Source organism: Pleurodeles waltl, chromosome 12 (genome assembly GCF_031143425.1).
Source record: "Pleurodeles waltl isolate 20211129_DDA chromosome 12, aPleWal1.hap1.20221129, whole genome shotgun sequence".
Classification (NCBI taxonomy): domain Eukaryota; kingdom Metazoa; phylum Chordata; class Amphibia; order Caudata; family Salamandridae; genus Pleurodeles; species Pleurodeles waltl.
Window position 1 is genome coordinate 692,030,983 of NC_090451.1, and position 20,201 is coordinate 692,051,183.

General features: G+C 50.2%; 1 protein-coding gene across 1 annotated transcript in view; it reads right to left on the minus strand.

The window, feature by feature from the left end:
- GIGYF1 (GRB10 interacting GYF protein 1) overlaps window positions 1-20,201 on the minus strand; it is a 656,843-nt gene that overhangs the window by 596,395 nt on the left and 40,247 nt on the right. Inside the window, exon 3 of the mRNA XM_069215543.1 lies at window positions 883-949. The gene's annotated coding sequence lies outside the window, so the exon portion shown is untranslated. The remainder of the gene's footprint in view (window positions 1-882; window positions 950-20,201) is intronic.

Sequence of the window (20,201 nt, forward strand, 5' to 3'; positions counted from 1 at the left end):
CTGGATCGGATGTTGGCGCAAGTGATGAGATCAATTGCCACAAAAGCGAATTGTCGAGTAAATGTTTAGAAGTATTCGGGACACTGAAAAAGCTGGGAACATAGCTGTGGATCCGTCAGAGTTCAGTAAAAGAGCAACTTATGTCAGTATGCAGAGAGGACACCTACCTGCAGCAGTGCGTAATTAAGTCCTGAGGCAGGACAGTGGTGGAGGCAGTAAATGGTGCCACATACTGGGGCAGAGGAGCTATTGCAGAGTTTTCTATTTCAAAAAGGCCGATATGCAACAATGAAGGAATGAGGGGCTGAGAGTAGCCATCAGAAAGGTGTCCTGAGACTTCATGCACAAGTAGATGTATCGCGTTCTTATGAATATTACTGAGAAGACTATAATGAAGGTGCTCTTTTTTGACAATGCGTGCTAGGGGACACAAAAGTGGACCTACAATACAACAAAGCAATATAGACAAGAGTGGCTTGACCTCTATCCAGTAAGCAGATGACCTCCATAATGATTCATAAAGACTTCACTCAAGGCACAGGAGAGGTAATGGGCACTTAGTCCTTGAGCTAGTCAAGCACTGAAGACTGGTGCTGCCACGGGAGCATTGACATTCTCCCAACTCGTTCATGCTCAGATACCTACTATCACTCAGCTATAAGTTTGAAAGCAATGATGTAATAGCTCAATAAATTTAATCACACTTCACCTTGGAGTCTCAGAGTAAAACTATGTTGGGAAAGAGGGCAGAAAATAAGGATGTTTAATTAAACCAATCAGATTGACAGTAGTATATCTTTCAACTTAAAAAACTGATATTAAAAAAAAAAAAATACTACTTATTGATCGTTTTAGTATTTGTCAGAATATTGAGGCGCTTACCTGGGTCTCGTATTCCAAGGCAATTCACAAAAAACTTTGTATTAAGGACACGTTTAACACTGAAAATCTAAGAGAAAAACAAAAATGAAAGGCATGCATGAGCAACATTGAAATTAAGATGGAACACAACACCTCCAATACATATGCTGTTTTGATCATCTACCTACTTAGATGAGTTTGCTCCAGAGTAGCTTCACTAAACAGGGTAAAACAAACCGTTTTTGGACATTCTGCATCTGATATAGGGTACTTTCCCGCCCAGTGTTGGCTTACTAATACCAAATTGCAGCTATCAGTGTTGCACATTGATTTCCACACCAAGACAGTGAGGCAGGGGCATCTAAATGAAACAAATGAAATAAGCTTGCAGAATAGAGAACATTGTTTGATCCAGAATACAGCTGGCAGACAGGGGCATTCATCTTCTATTCAAACTGAACAAAACAGTTCAATTAAACTGAGGCTGAGTAGTGGAAAGAAGGGCAACGTGCAGGGAAAATTATTTTTTAAATCAAAGTACTAAAAAAGCAACTTGTTTTCTAAAAACGATTACAATAATACTACTAAGTTACTTTACAAATAATTGCTGTGTTATTGACATTTAACTAGCATTCATCACCATGGCATGTGGCCAATTTATATCCATGCCAGTCCCTAAGCTTCAAAGTTTCTACATTTACTTATTTGTAAACTCAAAGCAGAGGGAGGGTGGTGTACGTCAGCAAGAAAATACATTCTCCATCAAAAATATGGTTACCATTTGTAAGTAACAAAAGAACGAGTTACTTACCTTCGGTAGCGACTTTTCTAGTGGATACATTAGGTACCTGTGGATTCCTCACCTAATGAATACTCCCATGGCGCCAGCATTAGACGGAAATCTTCTTCCTAGCTTCTGCACGTCGACGAGGACGTCACATTCGCCCACACGACGCCGTCTGACGTCATACAGGCAATAAGAGGTCCTCGCCGACGTGCCGACGTCAGTACCAACATTTTTTACGTGCCTGAGAACAATAATCCAATGCAATGAAAGATAAAGGCAACATCTCATAACATTGTAAACTACACATCTTTGCAAGAAGATGGCTATAGATTTAATAAAACCTCTTTTTTTTTTTTTTAAACAATACATATATACACTAAATATGTATATACAAAAATAAATAAATATATACAAATATCCATATATACATAATCTATTGCAGTCCTAAAGACCAAGAGGAGCACACCCAAGGATTACTTGGTAAGACCAAAAAGGCAACGGGGAGGCGGGTGGGACCGTGAGGAATCCACAGGTAGCTAATGTATCCACCAGAAAAGTCGCTACCGAAGGTAAGTAACTCGTTCTTCTGATGGATACAACTACCTGTGGATTCCTCACCTAATGAATAGAGTCCCAAAGCAGTACCGCGCCCGGAGGTGGGTGCCTGAATGGTCAAACCAAGAAATCCTGCAGCACTGACCGTGCAAAATGGCCGTCCCTTCTAACCTCAGAGTCCAAGCAGTAATGTTTCGCAAAAGTGTGAAGGGACGACCAAGTTGCGGCCTTGCAGATGTCGATCACAGGAACACCCCTAGCCAAGGCCGAAGTGGCCGACTTAGCCCTGGCGGAATGAGCTCTAATACCATAAGGAGGATCCTTCTTTGCTAAAGAGTAACAAATTTTAATGCAAAGAACAACCCACCTGGAGAGTGTTCTCTTGTGGACTGCCTTTCCTCTCGCCCACGTATCCGAAGAAAAGCTGATCATCCAGCCTGAAATCCTTCGTTCTGTCTATGAAGAAGCTTAACGCCCTCTTTGGGTCCAAGCGATGAAGTCTTTCTTCTTCCTTTGAAGGATCAGGCGGAGGATAGAACGTGGACAGAGTAATTGTCTGGGCCAATTGAAAGGGTGAAACCACCTTCGGAAGGAAAGCAGCCTTGGTCCTCAACACCACCTTATCCCCATAAAAAGTTGTATAAGGGGGTTTTACCGATAAAGCCTGCAACTCTCACTCTCCTTGCAGATGTTATGGCCACCAGGAAAATTGTTTTAATAACTAAGAACCTTAAGGGGCAAGAATGCATAGGCTCAAAAGGGGACCCCATAAGGAAAGTCAGGACCAAGGACAAATCCCATTGAGGCATAACGAAGGGTTTTGGAGGGTATTTATTCATAAGGCCCTTCAAGAATCTAAGTACTATAGGAGATTTAAAGAACAATGGTTGGTCTGGAAGACAAATGAAGGCTGACAAGGCAGACAAGTAACCTTTAATAGTAGCCACTGCACAACCTTTCTGCGCTAAAGACAAAGCAAAAGATAAAACATCTGACATATGAGCACGTAAGGGATCAATCTGTCTCTCCCCACACCATACCACAAATTTAGACCACCTATTAGCGTAGATAGTTTTAGTGGAGTGTCGCCTGGCCGCTAAGATAACATCCACTACATCAGGTGGGAGAGAGAAGGAACTCAGGTTGCCCCGTTCAATCTCCAGGCATGAAGGTGCAGGCTCTGGAGGTTGGGGTGTAAAACCTGCCCCTGCGACTGCGAGAGGAGGTCTGCCCTGAGAGGGAGACGGAGCGGAGGGCACATTGAGAGTTGAAGAAGGTCGGAATACAACACCCTCCTTGGCCAATCCGGAGCTATTAAAATGACTTGGGCCCGGTCTTGGCGAATTTTCCTCAATACTCGAGGAATCAAGGGTATGGGGGGAAACGCGTAAAGCAACTGGTCGCACCAGGTTCTCTGAAACGCATCCGCCAACGCCCCCTGCACCGGATACTGGAGGCTGCAGAATAACGGACAGTGCGAGTTCTCCCGGGTGGCAAACAGATCTATCCGAGGAACCCCCCACAACTGGAAGATCAGACGGACTTGATCTGGATGGAGACGCCACTCGTGGTCGGCCGAGAAATGGCGACTGAGACTGTCCGCACGTACATTCAAAACTCCGGCCAGATGATTTGCTACCAAGCAAACCTGATGGTCCTTTACCCAGGACCATAGTCGAAGAGCTTCTCTGCAGAGAAGGTACAACCCTACTCCTCCCTGCTTGTTTATATACCACATTGCGGTAGTATTGTCCGTCAGGACCTGAACCGACTGCCCGCGAAGGGATGGGAGGAAGGCCTTGAGAGCCAGACGTACAGCCCGCAACTCCAACAGATTGATATGAAAAATCTGTTCCTCTGGAGACCAAAGCCCTTTGATCTCCAGATCCCCCAGATGAGCTTCCCACCCTAGAGAGGAAGCATCCGTTATGACCGTGATCACTGGTGGCGACTGCGTGAACGGCCTTCCTTGAGAAAGATTGTCGCCCGCAATCCACCACTTCAAGTCCGTAGCAGCATCTTTGGAGATCTTGACAGAACCTTCGAGATCTCCTTTGTGTTGAGACCACTGCCTTCGGAGGCACCACTGAGGAGCCCTCATGTGCCAGCGAGCATGCGTGACCAACAGTATGCAGGAGGCAAGCAGGCCGAGCAGACGAAGGACCTTGAGGATTGGAACGACCGCTCCACTTCGAAACATTGGAACCAACTCCTGAATATCTTGAATCCACTGAGGCGGAGGAAAGGCTCGATCCAATGTTGTATCCAGTACCGCCCCTATGAACAGGAGGCGTTGAGAGGGCTCTAGGTGAGACTTGGGCACATTCACCGAAAAGCCCAGATCGAACAACAACTGGGTTGTCGACTGTAGATGGTGCAACACAAGCTCCGGGGACTTGGCTTTGATCAACCAGTCGTCTAGGTAAGGAAATACTGCTATCCCCTTCCTCCTGAGCTCTGCCGCAACCACCAACATCACCTTTGTGATGACTCGAGGTGCTGAATTAAGACCAAACGGGAGGACCGCAAACTGATAGTGCTGCGACCCCACCACAAAACGGAGATACTTCCTGTGCGACTTGATAATCGGGATGTGAAAGTAAGCATCCTGCAAGTCGACAGACACCATCCAATCTCCCTTGTTCAACGCCAAAAACACCTGAGCTAGGGTCAGCATCTTGAACTTTTCCTGTTTGAGGAACCAATTCAAAATCCTCAGGTCCAGGATTGGTCGCAATCGACCATCCTTCTTGGGAATCAGGAAGTACCTTGAGTAACAACCTTGACCCTTTTCCTGCTCTGGAACCAACTCCACCGCGCCCTTTGAAAGGAGGACTTGAACCTCCTGCTCTAACAACAGGAGGTGTTCTTTCGAACAATAAGATGGGCGGGGCGGGATGGGGGGCGGAAACTCCCGAAAGGGAAGGGTGTAGCCTTTTCCCACAATGCTGGTAACCCAGGTGTCTGATGTGATAACTTCCCACTTGTGAAGAAAATGCAGTAACCTTCCCCCTACAGGAGAAGAGTGAGTGGGAATTGGTGGAAGCCTAAGGCAGCTTCCCCTGCTGCACCCCTCCAGAGGACGAGGAAGAGGCAGAGTGCGGCTGAGAGGCTCCCCTGGTACGGACCCTAGCCCTCCCTCTAATTGATCTAAAGGTGAGAGAGGAGGTAGGTTGTTGGAATCTCCCCCGAAAGGAAGAGGAGGATGATCCACGACCAAATCCTCGAAACCTCCTAAAAAACCTGGAGGAGGTAGAAGAAGCGGCTTGCAGTCCTAATGACTTGGCCGTGGCCCTGCTTTCTTTAAACCTCTCCAAGGCCGAATCCGCTTTGGCACCAAAAAGTTTGTCCCCATCAAACGGGAGGTCCAACAGAGTCGACTGCACGTCCGAAGAAAACCCTGAGTTGCGAAGCGAAGCCTGGCTCCTCGCAACCACCGCCGTGCCCATTGCTCTAGCCACTGAGTCAGTTGTATCCAACCCAGATTGGATAACCTGGGTTGCAGCAGCCTGAGCATCCGACACGATATTCAAGAGTCCTTGAGGAAGCTCTGTATGCGATGATGTTATCTCGTCCCTAAGAGCATAGATGTACCTCCCCAAGATACATGTAGCGTTGGTGGACTTCAGCGCCATGCTACAAGATGAAAATATTTTCTTCGACTGCGAGTCCAACTTTTTGGAGTCTCTGTCCCCCGGCACTGTTGGAAAAGATCCAGGCACAGATCTAGCAGAGCAGGAAGCCTGGACCACCAAGCTCTCCGGCGTAGGGTGTCTGGACAGAAAGCCAGGGTCAGATGGTGCAGCCCGATACCTCCTGGCCACACAGCTATTAACAGCAGAGGAAGATACCGGCATCTTCCAGACCTCCAATACCGGTTCAAGCAAAGCCTCGTTGAATGGTAAAAGAGGCTCTGCCGCAGTAGAGGCCGGATGTAAGACCTCAGTTAGTAAATTTTGTTTCGCCTCAGCCACCGGCAAAGGCAGTTCAAGGTAGTTAGCCGCCTTCCTTACTACAGCATGAAAAGTGGCTGCCTCCTCAGTATACTCCCCTGGTTACAAGTCCCACTCAGGGGAAGTATCAAGGCCACTAGCTGTATCCAGTCCATGAAGACCTTCAGAATCCTCAATTTCACCTTCTTGCAGGACCCGTTGATATTCCTGTTCCTCCAAGAGACGGAGAGCACATCTCCTAGAATGTAACCTCTCCTCAATACGCGGCGTCGACATGGCGTCTGCCGAAGTCGAGGAACGGCGCCGATCGCCGGATCCATCCGACGCCATGTCAGGCGCCACAGGAAGCTTCGACGCCGAGCTAGGAGCCGGATGAAGAGAGGTGCGTCTCAGAGTTTCAGATGGTCATGACGGGGTCACTGGCCGAAACCCCGAAGTCGATGGAGCTGAAACCTCTGGGGCCGAAACTTCTGGAGCCACCGGAGCCGACACCGGCGCCGAGCCCACATTACCCAAGGGGAGAAAGGGCATGAAGGGTGCTGGCCGTAGCGGCGAAGGAGCACCCAAGCTGAAAGCCAACGGGCCCGAAGGACCAGTCGGAGCACTGCCTGGAGCCATCTGTTGGAAGATGGTGAACATCGCATTTAAAAATGCAGTATTATCGGCTCCAGGGGCCGGGAAAGCCGGATACTGGGGTGCCTGGATCGAAGGCGACCCAGACGCCGGCCTCGACGTCTGCGACGCCGGAGAGAACACCGGAGGCTGTGGCACCTCAATCACTGAAGACGTCTGCCCAGGCGAAGTCGGCGAAGCTGGAGAAGGCAACGGCGTCGATGGATGTGGAGTGACTGTGGGACTGACCTCCCAAGTCTTCTGACGCCGAGCCGACGGCGACCTCGATCGAGACCGCTTCTTGCTCGAATGGCGTCGTGAGTCCCGACGGCGCCGGGAGTCTCGATGACGCCGATGAGACCTCGGCGAGGAGGACTTTCTATGATGTCTCTTCTCCTTTCTCTTCCACTTCGCCATAAAGAGTTTGGCTTCACGCTCCCTAAGGGCTTTCGGATTCATGTGTTGACATGAATCACATGTAGCTACGTCTTGGTCGGAACTTAAGCACCACAAGCAGTCAGAATGTGGGTCAGTAATGGACATCTTGCCCCCAACACTCCTGACAGGGCTTGAAACCAGACTTCCTCTGAGACATAGTAACCTCAGAGAAAAAACACGCAGCAGAAAAAAAACACACTGTAACTTCGAAAGCAACAGTAGCTCCCTCGAAGATAACCGTTTTGAATGGCGCGGAAAAAAGGGAACTGACGTCGGCACGTCGGCGAGGACCTCTTATTGCCTGTATGACGTCAGACGGCATCGCGTGGGCAAATGTGACGTCCTCGTCGACGTGCAGAAGCTAGGAAGAAGATTTCCGTCGAATGCTGGCGCCATGGGAGTATTCATTAGGTGAGGAATCCACAGGTAGTTGTATCCATCAGAATGGATACTTCTCAGTAGGAATAATTTTGGAGCCTGAAGAGACATGAACAATTTTGTTTTACAGCACAAATCCTTTTCTGGATTTACATGCTGTGCATCTGATCATGTTCTGGTATTTGGTTTTTAGGAAGGGTTGGTTGAAACGTGAACAAGTTAGCAAACAGGTGTTGTATCTGTTCCACCGTTCCTTTATCTGGATGTCTACATGTTTCGCAAAGGTATGTGGGAGTGATCAAGTTATGCAGATGATGCTAATGGGAAGGTTCGCCAGGGTCATTAAGTTAGCACCCTTCTTCCTGGCCGAGTGTGTCCTGGGGCATGTAGGTACATTTTTCCTGCCTTTGTGTGGTCCATTTGGATAGTGTCCACTCCATCACGCAATCATTCCCAGCATACCTTTGCTTGTCCTGGAAAGGAAGGTGAAGAGCTGGTTCCCCCTTTGAATTGCTTTCGTCCCTTGAGGGTACTACATGAGTGCTCCTCGCACATCCTAAGTGTCTAATGCCCTTTCTGGTTGACATGACATTACAATACCGCCTTATGTAAAATTGGAGTATTTATTTGTTTGTAAAATGACTTTGCCTTGTATAGTTTAAGGTATCGTCCCTGGATCCTGAGTGCTTGCAACTCGCTACTATCTTTCTTCCAAAAATCTTTTCACCATGAGTAGTGTGAAGAGACTGATTCCGGTTGTTCCTCTGGTGTACAAGACTAGGGCAGCCAGGTGGACCTTTAGTGATACAGGTCAGGCTGCCGTCTAGAACATGGGTGAGGTATGTTAGCACTGTACAGTGTTCAGCCCTGGTTTATCGTTTTTCCATGCACCAGTGAATGTATCTCATCCACTTGGCCGCACAGCACTTCCAATGGCTAGGCTTTCTAGAATCCTCCATGATCATCTTTCTCCTGTGGGGGAAGCTGCAGGTTTCCAAATTCTCTGAATTCAGGAGCCATGCTACCAGGTTAAATGTGGCGGGTTCTAGGTGACACTTTCCCACTTTGCATTTTTTGACATGCCCTGTGTTTCTTTGATCAGTATGATTTGTCCTTTGGTCTGAATAACGTGTCTGTTTGGCTTTTTCCAGTGCCACTGGGATCAAAGGAATCTGCGAAAGGATATAAGCAAAACCCCCTAACCAGCCTATCAACAGGACATTCCCTTCGGACTGGTGGTGTAGAAACCTGGATGGGAAGTCTTGGGATTTTTCATTTTCAACTTGCTAACAGGTCTATGCTTGGTGTGCCCTCTGTCTTAACACAATGTCAAGTACTTGCTACTTTATCTTCCATTCGTGGAGGTGCTTTCTTGTCTGTTCAATACTTCTGCCTGTGATCTGTTTCCCTGGGAAGAGTATTGTTACTAGGGTAGTGTAACGTTGGACTAACCATTTCCATCTCTCTTGCACAAGTTTGGACAGTGGGAACAACTTTGCTCCTTCCTGTTTGTTGAGGTAGAACATACTTGTGTTGTTCATTTGGATAAGCACTGCCCGCCTCTTCACGAACATCTGGAATGCTTTCAGTGCTAGTAAGACTTTCCTTAGTTGCAATTAGTTTATGTGCTTCACTGCGTCCACTGGACTCCAAGAGTCATCTGACCTTCAGATTGTCCATGTGTGCTCCCCAGCCCTTGAGGGATATGTCAGTTATGGTCACCCTGGGTGGTGGTAATCAGAATAGTGAGACCTGGGGTATGAGTTCAACATGTATGATACCAAACATGCCCAGGTTCAGAGATACCATTATGTAGCTGGACCTAGGTAGTGACCTATGTCCAGTACACAAGTAAAATGGCATCCCCGCACTCACAAAGTCTAGGAAAATGGATCTGGAGTTTGTAGGGGCACCTCTGCTAGTGCAGGGGTGCCCTCACACAGGTACCTGCACCCTGCCCTCTGGGCAGAGAGGGCCTACCATAGGGATGACATACAGTGACCTGGTGTACTGACCTGCAGTGAAAACAGGTGACTGCACCCGTTTCACACAGGCTGCAATGGAAGGCCTGCAGAACCCTTTGCATGGGCTTCCTATTGGTGCCAGAGTAACTGCTGCAGCCCATAGAGTTCCCCTGGAACCCAAATGCCATGGGTACCTAGGTACCATATACTGGGGACTTAGATGGGGGGACAGTATGCCAATTGTGGGAAGAAAAAAAAAGAGCAGTTTGGAGGAGAGAGCAAAACTACTAGGGTCCCGGTTAGCAGGAACCAAGCAGACAAAGTCAAACATACGGACCACAGACAGAAAATGGGGGTAACCATGAAAGAAAGAGGCTTTTTTCCTACAAACACCTATCTCAAAAACATCAAACTTCCAAAGATGCGCAATGTCGACCAATTCAAAATAAATAAATAGATAAACACAAAAAATAGAAAGCTATTAACTTAAATAAGGAAGACAGACAAATCAAAATAAAAAATTTATAGAGCGCGCTTCTCACCCGTGAGGGTCTCAAGGCGCGAGTGGGGGCGGGGGGCAGGGAGGGTCACTGTTCGAACAACCATGTCTTGAGGTTCTTTCTGACGAGCAGGAGGTCTTTGGTTTTGTGAACGTTGGTGGGGAGGGAGTTCCAGGTTTTGGGGGCGAGGTAGAAGGACCTGTCTCCTGTGGTGGTGCGTTGGATGTGGGGGGACTGTGGCTAGGGCGAGGTCGGCTGATCAGAGGTTGTGTGTGGAAGTTCACTCTTTCGTTGAGGTAGGTTGGGCCGGTGTTGTGGAGGGATTTGTGTGCGTGGATGAGGATCTTGAATGTGATTCTCTTGTCTATGGGGAGCCAGTGAAGGGATTTGAGGTGTGGTGAGATACGTTTGTGGCGGGGGAGGCCAAGAGACGAGGTGTGCGGCTGTGTTCTGGATTCTCTGGAGTTTGCGTTTGAGTTTGAGTGTGGTGCCGGCGTAGAGGGCGTTACCGTAGTCTAGTCTGCTGCTGATGAGTGCATGGGTGACTGACTTCCTGGTCTCTGGGGGAATCCATTTGAAGGATTTTTGTTTAAGAGTGCGGAGTGTGTGGGAGCAGGAAGAGGTTAGAGCATTCATTTGCTGTGTAATGGAGAGAGAGGGGTCCAGGATGCTACTGAGGTTGCGTGCATGGTTTGCAGGGGTGGGTGCGGGGCCTAGGGCAGTGGGCCACCAGGAGTCGTTCCATGTGGTTTTGTTGGGGCAGAAGATGATGATGATCTCGGTTTTGTTGGAGTTAAGCTTGAGGTGGTTAGTTGTCATCCAGTTGGCGGTGTCGAGGAGTTCATGGTTTTTTCGGTTTCTTTGTGTGTGGTGGGGGGGTCATGAGTGGAGGTTGGGTGAGTGAGGGGTGTGTGTAGAGGGTGTGTGTGGTATGAAGTTGTTGTGGATGTCCAGGATTTTGTGGTGGAAGTGGTTGGAAAGGGCGTCACATAGGCGCTGTGTGTGTGAGGGGTCTATGTTGCTGGCTTTGGGTTTGGCAAGTTCATTAATGATGGTGAAGAGTTCTTTGCTTTTTTAAGAGTTGTTGTCAAGGCGTGTCTTGTAGTGATCTCTGTTGGCGGTGCGTATGAGTTGGTGATGGGTGCGAATGGTGGTTTTGACGGTGGAGAAGTTGGTTGTAGAAGGTTCTAGTCGCATATTTTCTCAGCTTGGCGGCATTTGTGCTTGGAGTCTTGGAGTTCGGGGGTGAACCATGGGACGTTCTTGATGTTGCAGGTGGTGATCTGTTTTCTGAGGGGGGGCTAGTGTGTCTGCACAGGTGGTGTTCCATTTAGAGAGGTTGTGTGCTCCTGTGTTGGGGTCGTTGGTGTTTGGGGGGGGGGGGGTGGTTGTGAGCCAGTTGGGAGTTCAGGCGTTCTGTGGGGATCTTGGTCCCACATGCGGTAGGCTGTGGTGTGTTGATGGTGGTGTGTGGGGAGTTTGGTGAAGGAGAAGTGGACGCAGTGGTGGTCAGTCCAGAGGAGTTTGGTGGTGTGGGTGTAGGCTATGTGTTGGCTTGAGGTGAAAATTGCGTCAAGCGTGTGTCCTGCTGAGTGGGTGGGTGCGGTGACCAGTTGTTTGAGTCCGAGGTTGGTGAGGTTGTCTATGAGGGAGGTAGAGTTGTGGTCTTGGAGGTTTTCCAGGTGAAAGTTGAAATCACCGAGGAGGATGTAGTCTGTGGAGGTGAGGGTGTGCAAGCTGATGGTGTCGCAGAAGGCGGGGTGTAAGGAAATGCCTCCTTGGCATGGTTACCCCCTGACTTTTTGCCTTTGCTGATGCTATCTTTTGAACTGAAATGTGCTGAGGCCTGCTAACCAGGCCCCAGCACCAGTGTTCTTTCCCTAACCTGTACTTTTGTTTTCACAATTGGCACACCCTGGCATCCAGGTAAGTCCCTTGTAACTGGTACCCCTGGTACCAAGGGCCCTGATGCCAGGGAAGGTCTCTAAGGGCTGCAGCATATCTTATGCCACCCCGGGGACCCCTCACTCAGCACAGACACACTGCTTGCCAGCTTGTGTGTACTGGTGAGGACAAAACGAGTAAGTCGACATGGCACTCCCCTCAGGGTGCCATGCCAAACTCACACTGCCTATGCAGTATAGATAAGTCACCCCTCTAGCAGGCCTTACAGCCCTAAGGCAGGGTGCACTATACCATAGGTGAGGGTACCAATGCATGAGCACTGTGCCCCTACAGTGTCTAAGCAAAACCTTAGACATTTTAAGTGCAGGGTAGCCATAAGAGTATATGGTCTGGGAGTCTGTCACACACGGACTACACAGGACCATAATGGCTACACTGAAAACTGGGAAGTTTGGTATCAAACTTCTCAGCACAATAAATGCACACTGATGCCAGTGTACATTTTATTGTGAAATGCACCCCAGAGGGCACCTTAGAGGTGCCCCCTGAAACCTTAACCAACTACCCGTGCAGGCTGACTGGTTCTAGCAGCCTGCCACACTCGAGACATGTTGCTGGACACATGGGGAGAGTGCCTTTGTCACTCTGTGGCTAGTAACAAAGCCTGCACTGGGTGGAGATGCTATCACCTCCCCCAGGCAGGAGCTGTAACACCTGGCGGTGAGCCTCAAAGGCTCACCCCTTTGTTCCAGCAGCACAGGGCACTCCAGCTAGTGGAGTTGCCCGCCCCCTTCGGCCACGGCCCCACTTTTAGCGGCAAGGCCGGAGGAAATAATGAGAATAACAAAGAGGAGTCACTGGCCAGTCAGGACAGCCCCTAAGGTGTCCTGAGCTGAGGTGACTCTAACTTTTAGAAATCCTCCATCTTGCAGATGGAGGATTCCCCCAATAGGGATAGGAATGTGACCCCCTCCCCTTGGGAGGAGGCACAAAGAGGGTGTACCCACCCTCAGGGCTAGTAGCCATTGGCTACTAACCCCCCCAGACCTAAACACGCCCTTAAATTTAGTATTTAAGGGCTCCCCTTAACCTAGGAACTCAGATTCCTGCAACCTAAGAAGAAGAGGACTGCGGAGCTGAAAAACCCTGCAGAGAAGACGGAGACACCAACTGCCTTGGCCCCAGCTCTACCGGCCTGTCTCCCCCCTTCGGAAGAAAACTGCTCCAGCGACGCTTTCCCCAGGACCAGCAACCTCTGAATCCTCAGAGGACTGCCCTGCTCTAAAAGGACCAAGAAACTCCAGAGAACAGCCGCCCTCTTCAACAAAGACTGCAACTTTGTTTCCAGAGGAGCAACTTTAAAGACCCCTGCAATTCCCGCCAGAAGCGCGAGACTTGCAACACTGCACCCGGCGACCCCGACTCGACTGGTGAAGAAAACGCTACAGGGAGGACCCCCAGGCGACTCCAAGACTGTGAGTAACCAAAGTTGTCCCCCCTGAACCCCACAGCGACGCCTGCAGAGGGAATCCCGAGGCTCCCCCTGACCGCGACTGCCTGACTCTAGGATCCCGACGCCTGGAAAAGACCCTGCACCCGCAGCCCCCAGGACCTGAAGGATCGGAACTCCAGTGCAGGAGTGACCCCCAGGAGGCCCTCTCCCTTGCCCAGGTGGTGGCTACCCCGTGGAGCCCCCCCCCTTGCCTGCCTGCACCGCTAAAGAGACCCCTTGGTCTACCATTGATTCCTATTACAAACCTGACGCTTGTTTGCACACTGCACCCGGCCGCCCCCGCGCTGCTGAGGGTGTACTTTCTGTGTGGACTTGTGTCCTCCCCGGTGTGCCCTCCAAAACCCCCCTGGTCTGCCCTCCGAAGACGCGGGTACTTACCTGCTGGCAGACTGGAACCGGGGCACCCCCTTCTCCATTGAAGCCTATGTGTTTTGGGCACCACTTTGAACTCTGCACCTGACCGGCCCTGAGCTGCTGGTGTGGTGACTTTGGGGTTGCTCTGAACCCCCAACGGTGGGCTACCTTGGACCCCAATTTGAACCCCGTAGGTGGTTTACTTACCTGCAAGAACTAACAATAACTTACGTCCCCTAGGAACTGTGAAAATTGCACTTAGTGTCCACTTTTAAAATAGCTATATCTGTTTTATGTAAAAAGTATATATGCTATTGTGATTATTCAAAGTTCCTAAAATACTTACCTGCAATACCTTTCAAATGAGATATTACATGTAGAATTTGAACCTGTGGTTCTTAAAATAAACTAAGAAAATATATTTTTCTATTAAAAAAACCTATTGGCTGGATTTGTCTCCGAGTGTGTGTTCCTCATTTATTGCCTGTGTGTATGTACAACAAATGCTTAACACTACTCCTTTGATAAGCCTACTGCTCGACCACACTACCACAAAATAGAGCATTAGTATTGTCTCTTTTTGCCACTATCTTACCTCTAAGGGGAACCCTTGGACTCTGTGCATACTATTCCTTAATTTGAAATAGTGCATACAGAGCCAACTTCCTACACGGGGCGTGGTCTGTAGATTAATGTACCTCTGAGGGTGGAGTTGTTGTTAATGTGGATCAGGAAGTGCATGTGTTCTGTGTTGTCAATAGTGTCTTGGGAGCTGGTGGTGACTTGGATGGTGTTCCTGTGTAGAATGGCGATGCCACCATCTGGCCTATTGAGGCGGACTTTGCGTTGGAGTTTGTATCCCTTGGGGGTGGCGATGGATATGTCGGGTTCCGAGGAGGGGTTTGTCCAGGTTTCCGTGAGGAAGGCGATGTCAGGTGAGTGTGATGTGATAAGGTCCCAGAGTTCTATGGCATGTTTGTGAAGGGAGCGGGTGTTGAGGAGCAGGCAGTTGAGGTGGTTGTGGTGGATAGTATTGGTGTGGTGCATGAGGGTGTTGTTGCAGGGTGTGTTCTGGCTGTGGGCTGGTGTGCGGCAGGGCTGGTTGGTGAGGGTGGGAGCAGAGCAGGTGAGTATTGCGTTGGGGGTGTTGTGTTTGTTGTCTGAGGGGGTCACTATGGTTGGTGTGAGGGATGAGGAGCAGGAGAAATGACAGGTGTGGCAGGTGAAGGGGCCATGAGTGTGTGTGGGGCTGGAAGACACTGAAAGGTTTCTCAGCAAGCTTTTACATTGCTCTCCAAAATACCTTTTTGACTAATGCACTACAACTGGTAAGACATGCCAAAACTTCACAGAAACTACAAGAGTAGCAAGAGCAAAACAAGGATCCACAAGAGAAAAAAATTAAGCAAATTACTCTACTCATGGTAGACTGCAAAATCTATGAAAAGCTTTAGCAGCAAGATTAGAAAAACTTCTCCACTCGAAAATTAATCCAGTTTGTAAGGAAATGCCTCCTTGGCATGGTTACCCCCTGAATTTTTACCTTTGCTGATGCCAAGTTATGATTTGAAAGTGTGCTGAGGCCTGCTAACCAGGCCCCAGCACCAGTGTTCTTTCCCTAACCTGTACCTTTTTCTCCACAATTGGCACACCCTGGCATCCAGGTAAGTCCCTTGTAACTGGTACCAAGGGCCCGGATGCCAGGGAAGGTCTCTAAGGGCTGCAGCATATCTTATGCCACCCTGGGGACCCCTCACTCAGCACATGTACACTGCTTGCCAGCTTGTGTGTGCTAGTGGGGAGAAAATGACTAAGTTGACATGGCACTCCCCTCAGTGCCATGCCAACCTCACACTGCCTATGGCATAGATAAGTCACCCCTCTAGCAGGCCTTACAGCCCTAAGGCAGGGTGCAGTATACCACAGGTGAGGGCATAGGTGCATGAGCACTATGCCCCTACAGTGTCTAAGCAAAACCTTAGACATTGTAAGTGCAGGGTAGCCATAAGCGTATATGGTATGGGTGTCTGTCATACATGAACTCCACAGCACCATAATGGCTACACTGAAAACTGGGAAGTTTGGTATCAAACTTCTCAGCACAATAAATGCACACTGATGCCAGTGTACATTTTATTGTGAAATACACCCATAGGGCATCTTAGAGATGCCCCCTGAAAACATACCCGACTTCCAGTGTGGGCTGACTGGTTTTGCCAGCCTGCCACACACCAGACATGTTGCTGGCCACATGGGGAGGGTGCCTTTGTCACTCTGTCGCCAGGAACAGTACCTGTACTGGGTGGAGGTGCTTCTCACCTCCCCCTGCAGGAACTGTAACACCTGGCGGTGAGCCTCAAAGGCTCACCCCCTTTGTTACAGCGCCACAGGGCATCCCAGCTAGTGGAGATGCCCGCCCCTCCGGCCACACCCCCCACTTTTGGCGGCAAGGCCGGAGGAGATAATGAGAAAAACAAGGAGTCGTCACTGGCCAATCAGGACAACCCCTAAGGTGTCCTGAGCTGAGGTGACGGACTTTTAGAAATCCTCCATCTTGCAGATGGAGGATTCCCCCAATAGGATTAGGGATGAGCCCCCCTCCCCTCAGGGAGGAGACACAAAGAGGGTGTAGCCACTCTCAGGGCTAGTAGCCATTGGCTACTAACCTCCCAGACCTAAACACACCCCTAAATTGAGTATTTAGGGCCCCCCAGGACCTAGGAAGATAGATTCCTGCAACCTGAAGACGAAGGACTGCTGACCTAAAGCCCTGCAGAGAAGACAGAGACACCAACTGCTTTGGCCCCAGCCGTACCGGCCTGTCTCCCCACTTCAAGAAAAACTGCAACAGCGACGCGTCCCCCAGGGTCCAGCAACCTCTGAAGCCTCAGAGGACTACCCTGCATCTAAAAGGACCAATAACTCCAGAGGACAGCGGCCCTGTTCAAAAGAAACTGCGACTTTGCAACAAAGATGCAACTTTTAAAGACCACACGTTTCCCGCAGGAAGCGTGAGACTTTCCACTCTGCACCCGACGCCCCCGGCTCAACCTGCAGAAAACCAACACTACAGGGAGGACTCCCCGGCAACTACGAGCCCATGAGTAGCCAGAGTTTACCCCCCCCTGGGCCCCCCACAGCGACGCCTGCAGAGGGAATCCAGAGGCTCCCCCTGTCCGCGACTGCCTGCTTCAAAGAACCAGACGCCTAGGAAATCCAGTGCACCCGCAGCCCCCAGGACCTGAAGGATCCGACGTCGAGTGCAGGAGCGACCCCCCAGGTGGCCCTCTCCCTAGCCCAGGTGGTGTCTACCCCGAGGAGCCCCCCCCCCCCCCCCCCCCATCGCTGAAGAAACCCCTGGGTCTCCCACTGAAACCTATTGCAAACCTGACACCTGTTTGCACTCTGCACCCGTCCGCCCCCGTGCCGCTGAGGGTGTACTTTTTGTGCTGACTTGTGTCCCCCCCCCCCCCCCCGGTGCCCTACAAAACCCCCCTGGTCTTCCATCCGAAGTCACGGATACTTACCTGCTGGCAGACTGGAACCATGGGCACCCCTATCTCCATTGAAGCTTATGTGTTTTGGGCACCTCTTTGACCGGCCCTGAGCTGCTGGTGTGGTAACTTTGGGGTTGCTCTGAACCCCCAACGGTGGGCTACCTTGGACCCAACTTTGAACCCCATAAGTGCTTTACTTACCTGTGAACTTAACATTTATTTACCTCCCCCAGGAACTGTTGATTTTTGCACTGTGTCCAATTTTAAAATAGTTTATTAACATTTTTGCCAAAACTGTACATGCTATTGCGAGGATTCAAAGTTCGTAAGATACCTGAGTGAAATACCTTTAATTTAAAGTATTGTTTGTAAATCTTGAACCTGTGGTTCTTAAAATAAACTAAGAAAATATATTTTTCTATACAAACACCTGTTGGCCTGGAATTGTCTTTGAGTGTGTGTTCCTCATTTATTGCCTGTGTGTGTACAACAAATGCTTAACACTACCCTCTGATAAGCCTACTGCTCGACCACACTACCACAGAATAGAGGATTCGAATTATCTCTTTTTGCCCACCGTTGGGGGTTTAGAGCAACCCCAAAGTTACCACACCAGCAGCTCAGGGCCGGTCAGGTGCAGAGTTCAAAGTGGTGCCCAAAACGCATAGGCTTCAATGGAGAAGGGGGGTGCCCCGGTTCCAGTCTGCCAGCAGGTAAGTACCCGCGTCTTCGGAGGGCAGACCAGGGGGGTTTTGTAGGGCACCGGGGGGGGACACAAGTTAGCACAGAAAGTACACCCTCAGCAGCACGGGGGTGGCTGGGTGCAGTGTGCCAACACACGTCAGGTTTCTCGTTGAAGTCAATGGGAGACCAAGAGGTCTCTTCAGCGATGCAGGCAGGCAAGGGGGGGGGCTCCTCGGGGTAGCCACCACCTGGGCAAGGGAGAGGGCCTCCTGGGGGTCACTCCTGCACTGGAGTTCCGATCCTTCAGGTCCTGGGGGCTGCGGGTTCAGGGTCTTTTCCAGGCGTCAGGATCTGAGTCAGGCAGTCGCGGTCAGGGGGAGCCTTGGGATTCCCTCTGCAGGCGTCGCTGTGGGGGCTCAGGGGGGACAACTTTGGTTACTCACAGTCTCGGAGTCACCGGGAAGTCATCCCTGAAGTGTTGTTTCTCCACCAGTCGAGTCGGGGTCGCCGGGTGCAGGGTTGCAAGTCTCACGCTTCTGGCGGGAAATGTTGTCTTTAAGTTGCTTCTTTGGAAACAAAGTTGCAGTCTTGGATGAACAGGGCCGCTGTTCTCGGGAGTTTCTTGGTCCTTTTAGAGCAGGGCAGTCCTCTGAGGATTCAGAGGTCGCTGGTCCTGGGGAAAGCGTCGCTGGAGCAGTTTTCTTCCGAAGGGGGGAGACAGGCCGGTAGAGCTGGGGCCAAGGCAGTTGGTGTTTCCGTCTTCTCTGCAGGGTTTTTCAGCTCAGCAGTCCTCTTCTTCTTAGGTTGCAGGAATCTAAGTTCCTAGGTTCAGGGGAGCCCCTAAATACAGAATTTAGGGGTGTGTTTAGGTCGGGGAGGGCAGTAGACAATGGCTACTAGCCCTGAGGGTGGCTACACCCTCTTTGTGCCTCCTCCCAAGGGGAGGGGGTCACATTCCTATCCCTATTGGGGGGATCCTCCATCTGCAAGATGGAGGATTCCTAAAAGTCAGAGTCACTTCAGCTCAGGTTGCTTTAGGGGCTGTCCTGACTGGTCAGTGACTCCTCCTTGTTTTTCTCATTATCTCCTCCGGCCTTGCCGCCAAAAGTGGGGCCGTGGCTGGAGTGGGCGGGCAACTCCACTAGCTGGAATGCCCTGTGGTGCTGGAACAAAGGGGGTGAGCCTTTGAGGCTCACCGCCAGGTGTTACAGTTCCTGCAGGGGGAGGTGAGAAGCATCTCCACCCAGTACAGGCTTTGTTACTAGCCACAGAGTGACAAAGGCACTCTCCCCATGTGGCCAGCAACATGTCTCGAGTGTGGCAGGCTGCTAAAAACCAGTCAGCCTACACAGGTAGTTGGTTAAGGTTTCAGGGGGCACCTCTAAGGTGCCCTCTGGGGTGTATTTCACAATAAAATGTACACTGGCATTAGTGTGCATTTATTGTGCTGAGAAGTTTGATACCAAACGTCCCAGTTTTCAGTGTAGCCATTATGGTGCTGTGGAGTTCGTGTTTGACAGACTCCCAGACCATATACTCTTATGGCTACCCTGCACTTACAATGTCTAAGGTTTGGCTTAGACACTGTAGGGGCCCAGTGCTCCTGCACTGGTGCCCTCACCTATGGTATAGTGCACCCTGCCTTAGGGCTGTAAGGCCTGCTAGAGGGGTGACTTATCTATACTGCATAGGCAGTGTGAGGTTGGCATGGCACCCTGAGGGGAGTGCCATGTCGACTTACTCGTTTTGTCCTCACCAGCACACACAAGCTGGCAAGCAGTGTGTCTGTGCTGAGTGAGGGGTCCCCAGGGTGGCATAAGATATGCTGCAGCCCTTAGAGACCTACCCTGGCATCAGGGCCCTTGGTACCAGGGGTACCAGTTACAAGGGACTTACCTGGATGCCAGGGTGTGGCAATTGTGAAAACAAAAGTACAGGTTAGGGAAAGAACACTGGTGCTGGGGCCTGGTTAGCAGGCCTCAGCACACTTTCAATTTAAAACATAGCATCAGCAAAGGCAAAAAGTCAGGGGGTAACCATGCCAAGGAGGCATTTCCTTACAATTATGATATGCATTATGTATTTGTAAAGAAATGGCTCCCTGTTGCAGTGACCCCCCACTTTTTGCCTGATACTAATGCTGACTTGACTGAGAAGTGTGCTGGGACCCTGCTAACCAGGCCCCAGCACCAGTGTTCTT